The sequence below is a fragment of the Elephas maximus genome, chromosome 19 (assembly GCF_024166365.1).
Source record: "Elephas maximus indicus isolate mEleMax1 chromosome 19, mEleMax1 primary haplotype, whole genome shotgun sequence".
In the NCBI taxonomy this organism is placed as follows: Eukaryota; Metazoa; Chordata; class Mammalia; order Proboscidea; family Elephantidae; genus Elephas; species Elephas maximus.
In genome coordinates, this window is record NC_064837.1 from 50,061,235 (window position 1) to 50,079,468 (window position 18,234).

Here is an 18,234-nt window from a genome sequence, read left to right on the forward strand (position 1 = left end):
CAGACGAGCTGTGGAATGACATCTAGGATATCGTACATGAAGAAAGCAAGAGGTCATTAAAAAGACAGAAAAGAAAGGAAAGACCAAAATGTTTGTCAGAAAAGACTCTGAAACTTGCTGTTGAACCTAGAGTAGCTAAAGCAAATGGAAGAAACGATGAAGTAAAAGAGCTGAAGATTTCAAAGGGCGGCTCGAGAAGATAAAGTATTATAATGAAATGAGCAAAGACCTGGAGTCAGAAAATCAAAAGAAAAATACACTGTGTTAGGCTGGATTCTCTAGAGAAGCAAAACCGTTGAAACATACGTGTATATAGAGAGAGATTTATCTCAAGGAAAGGGCTCATGAGGCAAGTCCCAAGTCTGCGGATCAGGTATCAGGCTGGAGGCTTCTCCTGACTCACGTAGCTTCAGGGGCTGACGAACCCAAGCTCACGGGCTGTGGTGACCGAGGAATCTAAGGTCTGCAGGCAATACAGCAGGCCTCTGGCTCGAGCCCCAAGAAATGGAGGTCAGATGATGACAAGCTGGATGCAGCCTCCAGAGCTAGCAAAAGCCAGCAAGCTTTGCCAGAATTTACATAGATACATATTTTGGCTGCAGGCCACACCCCTGAGTAACTCCCTTTACAACCGATTGGCTGATCACATCAGATCATGTCATGGAGGATGACTACATCATTACAGAACTGCCACATTACATCATTACATAACTGCCAAACCACTGAGAATCACAGCTCAGCCCAACTGACACATAACCTTAACCATCGCAGTTCACCCTTTGTCAATTTGGCACCTCTACACATCTCCTTAAACCATACACAATCTCTAAGTAAACAATTACAAAGTCATATCTGCCCTGTGTCTTAGTTATCCAGTACTGTTATAACAGAAATACCACAAGTGGATGGCTTTAACAAAGAGAAATTTATTCTCTCACAGTCTAGGAGGCTAGAAGTGTGAATTCAGGGTGCCAGGTCCAAGGGAAGGCTTTCTCTCTCTGTCAGTTCTGGGAGAAGGTCCTTGTCATCAATCTTCCTCGGTAAAGGAGCTTCTCAGCACGGGGGTCCCAGGTCCTAAGGACGAGCTATTGTCCTGGCTCTTGTTCTTGGTGGTATGAGTTCCCCTTGTCTCTCTGCTCAGTTCTCTCTTTTATATCTTGAAAGAGATTGGCTCGAGACACAACCCAATCTTGTAGATTGAGTCCTGTCTCATTAACGTAACTGCTGCTAATCCCACCTCATCAACATCATAGTGATAGGATTTACAACACATAGGAAAACCACACCAGATGACAAAATGGCGGGCAGTACTGGGAATCACGGCCTAGCCAAATTGATACACATAATTTTGGGGGACACAATTCAACCCATATCACCCTGTTTGCATCTTATATTTTATAAGTGGAGAAAACAAAAATATTTGATGCACACATACAAGGAAGAAATACTCATATCAATTACAGTCCTCATTTCTGCAACTGATCACATTGTTGTAACTGGTATTTAGAACTACCTTTTTCCCCCATGCGTCCGTATTCTCTGTACCCTCAACAAGCACCTCAGCTGGTCATGGTTCTTTGCATGGCAAGGTGACTAAAACCTTCATTCCTGAAGGGTCTGGGCCATTAGTAATCATGTCGGAATTGAGTTGCTGTAGTTGTCCACTGACTTTAATCACAGGGCATAGTAGTACTAAGAGATGGCGTAAGGGATCTCCTGTATTCCAGACTTAATCTTCTTCTTCTTTTTGTTTTAATTGTGTTTCAGGTGAAAGTTTACAGAGCAAATTAGTCTCTAATTAAAAAGTTAACACAAATTGTTTTGTGACATTGCTTGGCAACCCTGCAACATGTCCGTACTCTTCCCGTCTTCACCCCACTTTCCTGTTTCCATTTGTCCAGTTTTCCTGTCCCTTCCTGCCGTTTTGTCTTTGCTTTTGGGCTGATGTGCCCATTAGCCTCTTATACATGATTGAACTACAAAACACACTCTTCACGCGTGTTTTTGTTGGCCCTATAGTCCAGACTAATCTTTGGCTGCAGGGTGGCCCTCAGGAGTGACTTCAATACTGAATTAAAATGGTGTCCAGGGGCCATAGTCTCAGACTTTCTCCAGTCTCTTTCTGTGGTGGTTAAGATTGTGTGTCAACTTGGCTGGGCCATGATTCTCAGTGTTTTGACAGTTGTATAATGTTGTGACCACTTCCATGTTGAGATCTGATATGTGATCACCCCCATGGTAGGATCTGCTCTGAGTAGCCAATCAGTTGAAAGGGAGTTTCTTTGGGTGTGTGGCCTGCATCAACAATAAGCAGACATTCTGGAAAGGCTAGGGGGCTTTTTGCGGGCACTGGGTTCTGCAGCTGGCTCCTGTTCCTCTCACCTCCGGTTCTTGGGACTTGAGCTAGTGGCTTACCTGTGGTCTTGCCTGCCGATCTTGGGATTCACCAATCTTCACGGCCTGTAAGCGAGAGCCCTGCTCTCTGACCTGCTGATCTTGGGTTCGTCAGCCCCTGTGACTACGTGAAGAAGTAGAAACCTTTGTCCTGACCCATGGACTTGGGACATTCCAGCTTCTACAACCTCGTGAGACATTTCCTTGATATAAATCTCTCTATATAGATATATTTATATGCTTTACTGGTTTTGCTTCTCTGGAGAACCCAGCCTAAGACGCCAGCCCTCCTGTCTTAGTTATCTAGTGCTGCTATAACAGAAATACCACAAGTGGATGACTTTAACAAAGAGAAGTTTATTTTTCTCAGAGTAAAGTAGGTTAAAAGTCCACAATCAGGGTGTCAGCTCCAGGGGAAGGCTTTCTTTGTGGGCCTTCTCACCAATCTTTCCCCAGGCTAGGAGCTTCTCTGCACAGGAACCCTGGGTCCAAAGGACAGGCTCTGTCCTACTGCTTTCTTGGTGGTATGAGGTCCCCCTGTCTCTCTGCTCGCTTCTTTCTTTTATGTCTCAAGAGATTGCCTCAAGACACAATCCAAACTTGTAGGTTGAGTCCTGCCTCACTAACACAACTGCTGCCCATCCTCCCTCATTAACATCATAGAGGCAGGATTTACAACATATAGGAAAATCACACAATACCAGGAATCATGGCCCAGCCAAATTGATAGGCACATTTTTGGAGGGGACATAATCCAGTCCATGACACCTCCCCTCCCTCATAACCATCAAAGATTATTTCTTTCCCTGTGGAAGGAAACGTTTTCATGTGTTTTTATTGAGCATAATGCCCTCCAGATTCATCCATGTTGTTAGATGTTTTGCAGATTCATCATTGTTCTTTATCTTTGCATAGTATTCCATTGTGTGTATGTACCATAGTTTGTTTACCCATTTTTCTGTTGATGGGCGCTTAGGTTGTTTCTGTCTGTTTCCTGTCGTGAATAATGCTGCAGTGAACATGGGTGTGCATATGTCTATTTGTGTGACAGCTCTTGTTTCCCTAGGATATATTCCTAGGAGTGGGATTCCTGGAACGTATGCTATTTCTATTTCTAGCTTCTTAAGGAAGCACCATAACGTTTTCCAAAATGATTGTACCGTTTTGCATTCCCCCCAGCAGTGCATAAGAGTTCCAATCTCCCTGCAACCTTTCCAACATTTGTTATTTTCTGTTTGTTTGTTTGTTTGTTAACTCCAGACATAATCATCTTTACCTCCATTATGAAACACCAATCCAATTTCCCCTTGGTAAGCAAGATCAATTGCACCAGCCAATATAGTAACTCCCCTTTTTTACCTGTTGTTCCATAGTCATAAGGAGCCCAAAGTGGCCAGGTGAAATTCTTAACTTCCAGTTCAATAGAATCTGTATTTTGTCTCTGCGTGGGAGCATTTCTCCCTTTGGAAACAGGACCTCCGGACCTGCAGAGCACAGCGTTGTGGGGACAGGAAGGAAAAATTTTATGAGTGGATCACAAGGGGTAATAGTGAGTGGTGTCACTGCTATTTCCATCCCTTGATTCCTGGAGCTGTGAATCCTGGCTATGGGAGAAAGAGCGCCATATATTGGACACTGGTTTAGAGCATATACAGCCTCCTGGAGAACACTGGCCCAACCCTGCAAAGTATTGCCACCTTGCTGGCACTGTAATTTTGTCTTTAGGAGGCCATTCCATCATTCTGTCAAGCCAGCTGCTTCAAGGTGATGGGGAACGTGGTAAGACCAGTGAATTCCGTGAGCGTGGGCCCATTGCCACACTTCCATTTGCTGTGAAGTGAGTCCCTTGATCCGAGGCAATGCAGTGTGGGATACTATGACGGTGGATAAGGCATTCTGTAAGTCCATGGATGGTAGTTGTCTTAGTTATCTAGTGCTGCTATAAGAGAAATACCACAAGTGAGTGGCTTCAACAAGCAGGAGTTTATCTTCTCACGGTCTAGTAGGCTAGAAGTCCAAATTCAGGGCATCGGCTCCAGGGGAAGACTTTCTCTCTGTGTTGGCTCTGGACGAAGGTCTTTCTCATCAATCTTCTCTGGTCAAGGAGCTTCTCATCGCATGGGCCCCAGGCCCGAAGGACGTGCTATTCTCCTGGCTCTTGTATCTTGGTGGGATGAGGTCCCCGTGTCTCTCTGCTCACTTCTCTCTTATATATCTCAAAAGAGATTGGCTCAAGACACAACCCAATCTTGTAGATTGAGTCCTGCCTTATTAGCATAACGGCTGCCAATCCCATCTCCTCAACATCATGGAGATAGTATTTACAACACATAGGAAAATCACATCAGATGACAAAATGGTGAACAATGAACAATCACACAATACTGGGAATCATGGCCTAGCCAGATTGATACACATATTTTTTTGGAACACATCTCAATCCATGCAGTATTTTGGCTGAAGCGTTGCATTCAGGGAAGGCAAATCTGTGTCTGGAGCAAGTATCTATCCCATTAAGAACAAAAGGGGGCCCTTTCCGTGATGGAAGTGGTCCAATGTAATCGATCTGCCACCAGGTTGCTGGCTGATCACCTCAAGGAACAGAGCCATACTGGGGACTCAGTGTTGTTCTCTGCTGGTGGCATGCTGGGCACTCAGCAGTGGCTGTAGCCAAGTTGGCCTTGGTGAGTGGAAGTCCATGTTGCTGAGGCCATGCATAACCTCCATGCCTGCCACCATAGCCACTAGGTTCATGAGCCCATTGGGCAATGATGGGAGTGGCTGGGGAAAGGAGGCGGCTGGTTTCCACAGAACACATCATCCTATCCACTCGACTGTTAAAATCCTCCTGTGACGAGCATTCACACAAGACAAAAATATCTTCACTTCTTTGGCCCATCCACATATTTCTTCCGCATAAATCCTTGTCTCCAATTTTCCAATCATGTTCCTTCCAAGTCCCTGGCCATCTAGCCAAACCATTGGACACAGACCATGAATCAGTATACAGTTTTACATCTGGCCATTTCTCCTTCCAAGCAAAGCAAACGGCCAGGCACACTGCTTGAGGTTCTGCCCATTGGGAGGCTTTCCTTTCGTCACTGTCCTTCAGGGAGGTCCCACAAATGGGCTGCAGTGTTGCCACTGTCCACTTTTGAGCGGTGCCTGCATATCATGTGGAACCGTCTGTAAGCCAGGCATGAGTTTTCTCTTCCTCAGTCAACTGGTCACAAGGAACTCACCATGATGCCATAGGTGCAGCCTGGGAGAGAGCAGGTAATGTGACAGGAGTGGAGATCATCGGCATTGGGGCCACTTCCTCATACAACTTACTGTGACTTCAGGTCCTGCTCGGGTCTGATCTCGTATATACCAGTTCCATTTAATGATGGTGTGCGGCCGTGCATGTCTGATTTTATGGCTCTGTGGGTCAGACAACACCCAGTTCACGATGGGCAGCTCAGGCCACATGGTGACCTGGTGTCCCATGGTTAAACATTCAGCCTCATCTCAGGCCCAGGAACAAGCCAAAAGCCGTTTCTCAAAAGGACAGTAGTTATCTGCAGAGGATTGCAGGGCCTTGCTCCAAAATCCTAAGGATCTGCACTGTGGTTCACCAATAGGGGCCTGGCAAAGACTCCAAACAGCATCTCTATCTGTCACTGACACTTAAAGCACTGTTGGATCAGCTGGATGATATGGCCCAAGTGCCAGAGTGGCTTGCACGGCAGTCTGAACCTGCTGCAGAGCCTTCTCTTGTTCTGGGCCCTACTCAAAACTAGCAGCTTTCCGAGTCACTTGATAGATAGGCTGGAGTAGCACACCCAAATGAGGGATATGCTACCTCCAAAATCCAAAGAGGCCCACCAGGCATTGTGCCTCCTTTTTAGTTTTGGAGGGGCCATATGTGACAACTTGTCTTTCACTTTCGAAGGAATATCTTGGCATGCCCCACACCACTGAACTCACAGAAATTTCACTGAGGTGGAAGGCACCTGAATTTTTGTGGGATTAGTTTCCCACCCTCTTGCATGCAAATATTTTACCAATAAGTCCAGAGCCATTGACACTTCTTCTTTACTCGGTCCAATCAGCATACTATCATCAATGTAATGGACCAGTGTGACATCTTGTGGAAGGGAAAGGTGATCAAGTTCCCTGCAGACTAAATTATGACATAGGTCTGGAGAGTTGATATACCCCTGAGGTGGAACAGTGAGGTGTATTGCTAGCCTTGCCAGCTGAAGGCAAACTGCTTCTGGTGTTCCTTCAAAACTAGAATTGAGAAAAAAGCATTGGCCAGATGAATAGCTGCATACCAAGTACTCAAGCAATGAAACCACATCTGGAAACAGCAGCTGCAATTGGAGTCACCACCCGGTTAAGTTTATGATATTCCATTGTCATTCTTCAAGTGTACGATATTCCATTGCACAGGCCAAATAGGTGAGTTGAGTGGGGATATGGTGGGAATTACCACCCTGCATCCTTCAAGTCCTTCGTGGTGGCAGTAATCTCTGCAATCCCTCCAGGAATGCGGTATTGCTTTTGGCTTATGTCTTAGTCATCTAGTGCTGCCTATAACAGGAATAGCACAAGTGGATGGCTTTAACGAAGAGTTAAGGTAAAGTAGGCTAAAAGTCCAAATTCAGGGCATCAGCTCCAGGTGAAAGCTTTCTCTCTGTCGACCGTCCCATCAATCTTCCCCTGGACTAGGAGCTTCTCCACACAGGGACCCTGGGTCCAAAGGATGCACCCTGCCCCCAGCACTGCTTTCTTGGTGGTATGAGGTGCCCAACTCTCTGCTTGCTTCCCTTTTCTTTTATCTCTTGTAAGATAAAAAGGTGGTGCAGGCCACACCCCAGGGAAACTCCCTTTACATTGGATCAATGATGCGACCTTAGGGCATTACAATCCCACCCTAATCCCACTATTACTCTGCTGTCCATTACGGTAACCACATCCACCTTGTTTTTGTTGATTGAGTTCCACCACTTGGCTCCTACCACCATGGGGTCCTCCTACAATCAGGCCCATTGTAGTTAGGTGTCTTAACTCAGGGCAGTTCCCACTGTGAAGTCTGACATACAGAAAATAGCAACCACAGCAATATTCGAGGATGTTGGGGCTCCCTTCACAAATTTGTTCCTCACCATTGTGGAAAAAGGCATGACCTCTGGGCACTCCATGTGTGGGTCTGTGGGCCTAACCTGATAAATCCACTCTGATACGCCAATTTCCCTAAGACCTTGGATACCTTCTTCTACAGTGTACAAAGGCAGGTCCGTTATTTCAACCTAATTCAATGTAGTCCATGGTGTAATCCATGCTTCAGTGACCCAACCAAATAAACTACTAGATCCTTTCATAACCTCTGGAGCTGAAACATTGAATGAAGACTCTGTGCTTAGTTGGTACATATCAATAAACTCAGACTGATCCAACTTCATGTTCCTTGCACCATTATCCCACACCCTCAATAGCCATTTCCACACATATTCCCCAGGTTTCTGTCTGTACATATTAGAAAAGTCAAACAGTTCTCTTGGAGTGTAGCACACCTCCTCCTCGGTCAGACTTTGTACTTCACCTTTCCGGGCTCGCTGTGACGTAAGTCTAGTTTAGGTCTAGAAGCAAAAATGGGTAGCGGGGGTGGGTCCTGGGAACATTCAGCAATGTCTTGTAAGGCATCTACCCCAGGCAATGCCCCAGGCAATGACTCAGATGCTGCCCCAGGTGATGACTTGGACAAAGGCTCTTCAGACACGACTGTATTAATCTCATCAGATGGGGGTGGAGGGCATACTGATTTTACTGGGTAGGGTGGCTAGGCAGACAAAGATGGAATAATCTCTTCAGATGGTAGTAAGAGGGCTGTTTTTGTTGACGGGAGTGATTCAATGGAATTTAGGGGCTCGATGTCCCCAGCTTCCTGATTATCTGCCCATATGTCCCCATTCCAAGTTTCAGGATCCTATTTCTTCCCAATCAATGCCCTCAGTTGAACTTCAGCACCATTCCAGGTTGGGAATTCAGGTGGCCTTGGCCTTGTAATTCAATCACTCTTACAGGAAGACTCTGAGTTTGGTGTTTGGCAATATCAGCTCTGTTGCTACAAGAAATAAGGCTTTCTTTCAGGGCACAAGCGGCAACTTTGAGGTCTTTTATGTGGCGCTTGAGCTGTGACTCTGAAGCCCTGAGCTCATCTCTTTCTTACCACTATATCTAGAGAAAGTACGTTACTGATTAAACTGTGTCCCCCAAACGTGTGTCAACTTGCCTAGGCCATGATTCCCAGTATTGTGTGATTGTCCACCATTTTGTCAGCTGATGTGATTTTCCTATGTGTTGTAAATCCTACCTTTATGATGTTAACGAGGCAGGGTTAGGGGCAGTTATGATAATCAGGCAGGACTCAATTTATAAGATTAGATTGTATTTTGAGTCAATCTCTTTTGAGATATAAAAGAGAGAAGCAAGCAGAGGGACAGAGGGACCTCATACCGCCAAGAAAGCAGCATTGGGAGCAGAGCACGCCCTTTGGACCCGGGGTTCCTGTGCTGAGAAGCTCCTAGACCAGGGGAAGATTGATGACAAAGACCTTCCCCCAGAACCGACACAGAGAGAAAGCCTTCCCCTAGAGCTGGCACCCTGAGTTTAGACTTCTAGCCTCCTAAAGTGTAAGAGAATAAATTTCTCTTTATTAAAGCTTTTCACTTGTAGTCTTTCTCTTATAGCAGCACTAGATAACTAAGACAAAGTGGGACCAACCAACCAGCTTCCCTATACTTCTCATTCTGACAAAGCTGTAGAAAAGTACGAAACAGGCGATCAGCCAGACCCTCGCTTCTCGCCAACGCTTATCTATTGGTGGTGATATTTTGCATATTAATATTGCCACCTCATGCCACAGATTAGCAGTGCCTTCTTTTCTACTGGAGGCAGCACCTTTAAGACTAGTCAGACCTGAGAGCCAATTTAGAAAACTCATCCTCACTATTTTGTTTCTGTAGAACCACTCTCAGCACCAATGTCTTAGGCTGGCTCATAGTGAAGCATACACACACACACACACACACACACAGGTTGATCTCAAGACAATGGCTCTCATGGTTGTAGAGGCTGGCAAGTACCAAGTCTGTGGATCAGGTGTGAGGCTGGAGGCTTCGTCTAACTCACATAGCTGCAGGGGCTGATGAACCCAAGATTGGCAGCTCAGACGGCAAGCCGCTGGCTCACAGCCTGCAGAGACTGATGAATCCAAGATCGACAGGTAAGTCAGCAGGCTCCTGACTCGCAGGATATGGGGGCTGATGAATCCCAAGATCAGCAGGCAATACAGCAGGCCACTGGCTCGAGTTCCAAGAACTGGAAGTCAGATGATGATGAGCTGGAAAAGGATCCAGAGCAAGAAAAAGCCAGTGAGCTTTGCCAGAATGTCCACATATATATTGGATGCAGGTCACACCCCTGAGTAACTCCCCTTAAACTGATTGGCCGATCACATCAGATCACATCATGGAGGATGCCTACATCATTACTTAACTGCCAAATTACATTACTACCTAACTGCCAAACCACTGAGAATCATGGTCCAGCCTAGTTGATATACAACCTTAACCATCACAAACACGCTTGGCATTTCTCAAGTTTAAAGAACTGAAGAAAAATTCAAGCCTCAAGTTGCAATATTGAAGGATTCTATGGGTAAAATATTGGACGATGCAGGAAGCATCAAAAGGAGATGGAAGGAGCACACAGAATCACTGGACCAAAAAGAATTGGTCGAAGTCCAGCTATTTCAGGAGATGGGATGTGATCAAGAGCCAATGGTATTGAAGGAAGAGGTCCGAGCTGCACTGAAGGCATTGGTGAAAAGCAAGGCTTCGGGAATTGACAGAATACCAATTGAGATGTTTCAACAAATGGATGCAACACTGGAAGGGCTCACTTGTCCATGCCAAGAAATTTGCAAGACAGCTACCTGGTCAACCGACTGGAAGAGATCCATATACGTGCCCATTCCAGAGAAAGGTGATCCAACAGAAAGTGGAAATTATCAAACAATACCACCCGCAAGTAAATGCTTGCTGAAGATAATTCATACATGGTTGCAGCAGTACAGCGACAGGGAACTGTCAGAAATTCAAGCCAGATGCAGAAGAGGATGTGGAATGAGGGCTATCATTGCCGACATGAGATGGATCTTGGCTGAGAGCAGAAAACACCAGAAAGATGTTTACGTGTGTTTTATTGACTATGCAAAGGCATTCGACTGTGTGGGTCATAACAAATTATGGGAACCATAACATTGAGAATAATGGGAATTCCAGAACACTTAATTGGGCTCATGTGGAACCTGTACACAAGGGGATATCGTGTGGTTTAAAATCAGGAAAGGTGTGCGTCAGGGTTGTATCCTCTTGCCATACTTATTCAATCTGTATGCTGAGCAAATAACCCAAGAAGCTGGGCTATAGGAAGAAGAACGAGGCATCAGGATTGCAGGAAGACTCATTACAACCTGTTATGCAGATAACACAACGTTGCTTGCTGAAAGCGAAGAGGATTTGAAGCATTTATTGATGAAGACCAAAGACCACAGCCTTTGGTATGGATTACACCCCAGCATAAAGAAAACAAACAAACACAAATCCTTATGACAAATGGAGCAAACACTGAAGTTGTCAAGCGTTTCATTTCACTGGGACCCACAGCATTTCACTGGGACCCACAGTCAACGCCCATGAAGCAGCAGTCAAGAAAAAAAAAAATGGCGTATTACATTGGGCAAATCTGCTGCAAAAGTCCTCTTTAAAGTCCTAAAAAAAAAAAAAAGGTATCAGTTTGAGGACTAAGGTGCTCCAGACCCAAGCCATGGTAAGGCCAGAATGCTCCTTACAAGGGAGACTTCCTCTCACGCACTTTGGACACGTTACCAGAAGGGTTCAGTACCTGGAGAAAGATATCATTCACAATGCTTGGTAAAGAGGAGGGCCAGCAAATAAAAGGAAGACCCTCAATGAGACAGATTGACGCAGTGGCTGCAACAATGGGCTCAAACTTATCAACAATTGTGAGGATGGTGCGGGACTGGGCAGTGTCACCCTCCCTCCTCCTGTCATCCATATTCTGTTCATGATGAGACTCGTCCCTAACACTTACTCCAGATATAATTTCCTTTGCGTCTTTGGCACTGCTGTGCAAATAGGTCCCCGTGCAGGTTTTGTAGTCTCTACATTTTTAGAGAGAATTATTATATCCGTTCTTGCCGCGTCGCTTCCGGGCTGAAGCGCCATTTCTAATTTGCTGCCCCGCCGGTTTCCGCCCCCGGGAGGCCGGGAGGCCGGGAGGCGTGGCTACCGCGGCGGGCTCCACACCCCGGAGCGCTGCTGCTAGCCGGCGGGCCGAAACCCCGCTGGGGCCGATCTCCTGGCTTGTGCGAGTCCACCGGGAAGACCCGAGAGGAAGGGCGGCTGCCGGGGACTCTGAAGGGAGCGCTGACGCGGCTGCAGTTCCCGTGGTGCCAAAGGCGCCCCTGGAAGCAGGGACTCTGTTTCGTTCACTGTTCTTTCCCTTGCTGGTGCTTCACACCCAATAGCTGAGCAACAGCCGAGGTCGCGCCTTCAACCCGCTCAGCCAGGGCGGACACGAGGGAAGGAGGCCGCTCTCCCGCCCCCGCCCCCCACACTTCGTCAGGGCCTCTACGCTCCTGTCCAGGTTCTTCTTCAGAAGGTCTTTGGCTCTCCCCTCTTCAGGTCGCCAGGTCGTTTCCTCCTGAGAAGAGGATGTCCTGAATTACACCCACGGGGATGGAACGTGTTCCATTGCAAATTAATCACTTGTCGTTCTGTTACTGGAATAAGGTTCTTGCCTCTCACTGGTCAAGAATGAGCAGGTAAGGCTCCTAGTTTTCCACAGGAGCAAAGCTTTTTTGAAGAGGCTTGCAAGGGAGACCAGGAGGGCCTAGAGCAAAGCATACCCTCATCTCACAGAACAAAAGACAGGCTGGAGTTTTTAAAAGCTCTTGGGAGGGAAAAGATTCATGTTTATTCATAGATACAGGCGGGGACATGTTAACTAAAGTGCTTGAGCAGCAGCTTTCCAAGATGGCTCCTGTCATGGAGGCCTCTGGGATTCGTAGCAGGACTTATTATGGGGTGTCGCGCCTGCTAGTCTCCCGCTCCCGGGTTGGATTCCCCGGCTGGGGCTGTAGCCCCTCACTGCCCCTGGTGGAAGGTCACACAGTGGTCACAGGTGGATGTTCTGTGCATGTCCCTGGGCCTGGTTTTCTCCAACTGCTTCTGAAAGGCAACTTTAAAGAAGTTTGCAGGCTATTTTTAGATACCTTGCCCCATTGTTCTGGAGAATGGCTTTGTTTCTGTGCCCTGGCCCACTTCTTGTTACTTTGTTTGCAGATTTGGGGGCCCCTCTGTTCTCTGCCTTACTAAGTCTCTAGGTTCCACACTCAGCCCCCTACTGCCGCCCTGATAGTATAGTCTGTTTCTCTTTTACTTGCTTCTCCTCTAACCACAGCAGTCTCTTAGCTATTTCTCAAACAGGCACCCTCCGATCTCAGGGCCTTTGCTCCGTGTCTGAGTTCTTCACTTCCTGCATAAGGCTCTCGAGTGCCTTCTCAGCCTGATTCACTCCCGCGGAGTTGGCTCAAAGCGGACCCAAGCGCCTGCAAAGCTGCGCCGCCCCGGCGCGGAGGTCCGGAGAGGCGAGTCGGGTGCCCTTACGCCCTCACGGTGGGGCAGTCCTCGCTGCAAGGGAGCCAGGAACTACGGGGTGGCAGGCAGTGATGGAAGAGCACGGCGGGAGCTCTCCGGCAGCGCCTCTTTCCCGGACCCCGCCAGCAACACTGTGTGCGATTGTAATCAGCAGAGTGTTTTCTTAACCTGCTGCTTTGACCCGGTGGTGAGGCCCTAGCTAGAGGCCTCTCTAATCCCCTTCCTGAGCAGCTGATGAAGCCCATCCTCCAACCACTCCTGGGCCACTGTGCGCCCGCCCTAAACGCCCTGCGGCCAGGGACCTAACAAGAGGGACAGCCCCTATGTCTGGAGCCTTCGGAATTGAAATTCAACATATCCAATCTCAATCCTGGGGAAGCCTCGCTAACCCCATCCTGCTTGCCCTTCAGTTCCAGCCCGTAGTTGTTACCCTGTCCCCAGGTGCAACCCCTGAATGGCCCTGCGTGGAGTGCAGTGTTCTCCCCAGGGACCTGTGAGTACAATGACACCTTTAAGAACTTCAAGGCCTCTCTCTCTTGATCTGCATCTGGCCTTACCATACCTCAGCCAAGGTAATATGATTAAAACAGGGACCAAGGCTGGGATCCTTTTTTTGGGGGGTGGAGGCCGATCTTATAAGTGGGAAATGATACCTCAGTGAAGTTTAATTTGCAGCCCTCTTACCGTGGGTAGGAAACCCTCGTGGCGTAGTGGTTAAGAGCTAGGGCTGCTAACCGAAAGGTGGGCGGTTGGAATCCACCGGGCGCTCCTTGGAAACCCTATGGGGCAGTTCTACTCTGTCCTATAGGGTCGCTATGAGTCGGAATCGACTGGATTGGCAAGGGGATTGTTTTTTCTTTTTTTTTTTTCCCGTGGGTAAGGTTGAGCTTCCTCCTGTGTGTTTAAGAGCCACGTTTAGCTTCTTTTCTCGGAACTCCTAGTTCAGGGACTTGGTGCCTTTTCTTGCCTTGTCTTGGGCTTTATCCTAAGGGCTTGTATTTGCAACTTACATATTAGGGGGATTGACCCTCTGTCTGTAATGTAAGTGGCGAATATTTTCCCCAGTTTGATACTTGTCTTTTGGCTGTGCTGAAGGTGATGATTTCATTAAAAATCCAAATTCATATCATTAAATTTATCATTTAAAAAATAGCTTTCAGATTTGGAGTCGAAGTTAGAAAAGACTTCACCATTCTGGGGTTACAAAATAATTTCCTAAATCTTCCTCTGTTTCTATTTTTCTTTTTAATCATTTAAATCTTTGAGGCATTTGGTATTTATTCTGGGGTAAACGAGTCCATTTTTTTTTTTTCCATCACAAATTTGACATGCTACCTTCAACACAAACTGTGTCACACCCTATTTTTACAATATTCCTGGATTTTCTTTAAAAGAGACAGAACGCACTGATCATCACGTTTGATCTTTTGAGTCCTCGGGTTGACACATTCATTCCATGAAGGTGCTTTTTGCACAACCATCAGGGGGCTCAACACTGAGAGGTGACTGTGATCCATTCTTGCAAACCAGCAGTTCGCGGTCAAGTGGAGGTTGTGGGCTGGAGAATTCTCATGAGAACGAATGTCATCTCTGGAAGTGACGGGCAGTAGCGAATCACTAAGAGGTGAACAGACCATCAGGCTGAACAGGATGCTGACTGATAACCCATCTTTTCCCTGAGGAAGTGGATTTGCCCAGGGAAATACAGCTGAGCGGTCCTGGTCAAGCCAGGGCCAGGGTCCATCCCCACCGGTCTCTGGGCCTCCGGCCATCACTTCCACTTCCAACTTAACATAGGGTCACTAGTCACCTGTGACGGGACCACCAGGGTCTGTGCTTGGCGCTGGCAGTAGAGATGGGCCAGCCATGGTACCATCCCTGCCTTCAGGAAGCATCTAGCCCAGGATGGGACCTGACACCTGCCCATATGACTAGGAGAACACCAGGCACAATTAGGAGGGGGCCTTGAGAGATAAATAGATGATTGGGGCTCCCACCTGGCCATGAGGCCCAAGACCGGGGTGTATTTGGCTCTGTGTTCCTAGGAGGATACCCAACAAATGAGAATATGGAACAGAACGTGGAGTCAGTGGAATCAGGCAGGCCCTCACGGCGGCTTTCATTTCAGTTGCCGTCGAGTTGACTCCGACTCATGGCCGCCCCATGTGTGTTAGACCAAGACTGTCCTCCATAAGATTTCCAGGCGTTGGCTGTTGGGAAGTCAGTCACCAGGACTTTCTTCCGAGGTGCCTCTGGGTGGACGGGAACCTCCAACCTTTCGGCTAGTGGCCGAGCACCAGCTAGGCGGGCTTATAGGATGGGGGCCCAGGTTGAGGTGAGGGGGGAAATTGAGGCACTGGAGCCTGAGAAAAGAATGTGGACCAAGGGACAGAGGGGTAAAGGGTGGAGACTGCTTTACAACCTCAGAATGATAATACCGACCGTGTATGGAGGAGGACCTCAGGTTCCTTCGGCCCCTCTCCTCCTCCATCCCTGATGGATCCCTGGATTGAGGACGAGGATTAGGATTTGTGGAAACATTACAATAAAAGGATCATCCATTACAGTCATGTAAATGATTTTCTGTCACACGAAGGTTAAATCTTAGTGACCCCCAGCAGGTCAGAGAGCTGCCCCGGGGTAGGATCATCCGTGTGGACGTTGAAATTACCGAAAGTGATGACCAAAGTAGTTTTTCCCAGGGAGCAAGAATAAGCCAGAAGCTAAAAATTTTCAAGGCATGAAGTGAAGAGGGGTCCGTGGATGGCTTTAGCAAGGAGCATAATAAGGGGTGTGGTCTGAAGACCGAGACTCGAAGCTGCAGGGCTTGAGGGAGAATGGTCTGGAAGCAGCAATGAGGACAAAAGAACACCTTGTCTGTCACCTCTGGGGCCATCGGAATGAAGGGTGGGGAGAGAAAACATCCACCAGGTGAGAGGGCTGCAGGAGCAGCAGCGGTATCCTCCGGGGAGGACATGGAGTTTGTAAAGCAAGCTTAAGAAGGAAACGGTTAGAGAAGAGGCAGCAAATAAAAGGGAGTTTTGGCAGATGACTGAAAGAGACTTAGGAGATGGGGACGGAGGTAAGAGATGGGGCGTGAGGGAGGACCTGAATTTGGGGAGTGCCTGAAACCCAGTAGGACGAGATTAGTCCTGAGAGCTGCAAAACCAGTCAGCGAACACATGACGGAGGACCAGTACACTTTCCACGTGGAAAGTTATCTGTTCAGAGCAGGGACTCCGACGACTTGGTTCCATTGCAAGCCCGGCCCCCGGCCCCCGGCCCCCGGCCCCCGGCCCCCGGCCCCCGGCCCCCGGCCCCCTTCACCTTCCAGCGTGGCACGGTAGCAACCAGATTAGGTACGTATGGAAGTGCTTTTCCCCTTTTGATACTAAATCTCCCTACCAAAAACCACTTGCCGCTACAAGAGAAAGCGACGGACTTTGCTTAAAACTACTACGATAATTCTTACTCAACGCCGCCAAAACGAAGATAATTTTGTTTCTACACTGACAAGTAAAAGAACACATTGCATAAGAAACCAAGCGTGTAAACAACCGGGAAAAAAAAAAAAAAACGCCGTAAAAAACACACCACTATCAGAAAAACAGCTCAGGACAAGCACAAGCTGCCAGAGAAACTTGCAGTCTGTTTTTTCATACCAAGTAAACTTCCCCCCGAGGGGGGGTGCACCGTTCCTGGAAGTACTGCAATACCAGGTCGATGCGTGGAGTGGACGGAGCAAGCTCCTATTCCATCTCCCAGCTCCAAAAATCCATTTAATATATTGTCCTCGGATAGAGGACGTATCAGATATTAAACTGATAAGAACAGATACTACACTTGATCTTAGCCAAAAGGCCGAGAAGCGATACCGACTACTACCGGATCGCTGCTATCCATCTTCTATCACACATATTACAGTCATGCTGAGATCCCTTCTTTTAGTCCGGATGTTACTTCCTTTACCTCTTTCACAGTAGTATGCAAGTAGGTGGACCTTGTACAGATTGTGTATTCCGTACATTTTTAAGAGACTTTTTATACCCATTTTTACGCCTTCGTTTCCGGGCTGACGCGCCATCCCTAATTTGCATGCCCCGCCAGGTACCCTCCCCCCGAGGAGGCGTGGCTATCGCGGCGGGCTCCACCCTTGAGGCCGCCTCCGAGCGCTGCGAGCGGACCTCCCGGTTGCAGCCGGCGGAGACAGAACTGAGTGGGGGACGGGAGGGGCCGGTGGGAGGGAGTTATTGGTGGAGAGCAGTTCGGCATTTCCGGAAGAGAGCCACCGCTTCGCCAGTGTGAAGGCGGCAGGCTGGGTCCGGGCCGAAGACGGAGCCGATCGCTGAGAGCCCAGGTGTGCTGGTACGGCGCCGCCTGGAAGGGGCCTCAGAGAGGAGTCGAGACCCCAGGAGGTCGTCGAGCCTCAGTTTCCCCAGCTGAGAAGTAGAAACGTTCATGGCTACCGCGTCGGGTTGGGGGAGTATAAACCGAGCTAAACGGCTGAACAGTCTAGAATATGGGTCTTAGTGTCCGACGAGGTTCCCGTGAAGGGGTCACGGCTGCTGAGGGCGGAATATGGGAAGCCCTGCCCAGCGCTGAAGATCCGAAGGGAGCTGGGGGTTGCGTCGGGCCACAGAGCCCAGGTCAAGGTCCGCAGAGCCCCTGGGCTGACTCAGCCCGCTCCTTTGCCTGCGCTTCACCGCCCCTAGGGGCGCCGTCATCCTCTCAGGCGAGACCCCATTCCCTCTTCGCGGCAGCGGGGGGCAGCAGAGAGCAACCAAGGTAGCCTCCGTCTCTGTGTGCCCTGGCCTCGCACCAGCCGGGTGAGGTCATCCAGCCTGCGCTGACCTGGTAGACAAGTAAACCAGGGTCCAGAGAGGGAGACTTCAAGGTCATCCCGGTGAAAGACCGAGCTCAGCGCTCAGGCCTCGTGTTAAGAGCCGCTCTCCACGATGGTACCTCATTTCATCCAATCCAAGATGCACATTTTTTTTTTTTTTTCATGTTTTGTATCTCCGAAATCAGGATGTATCTTACATGTGATGTCAACCTGCTACTGTTTACGCGGCAGTGGTATTTTCTTCTCTCTCCCTCCCTCCCTCTT

The 18,234-nt window shown here is 48.3% G+C and overlaps 1 non-coding gene across 1 annotated transcript; it reads right to left on the reverse strand.

Moving 5' to 3' along the window:
- Positions 1-16,809: 16,809 nt before the first annotated feature.
- Positions 16,810-17,000, reverse strand: LOC126063399 (U2 spliceosomal RNA). The gene has a single exon (XR_007514339.1). It is a non-coding gene; the product is annotated as a U2 spliceosomal RNA (small nuclear RNA).
- Between the last annotated feature and the right edge of the window lie 1,234 nt (positions 17,001-18,234).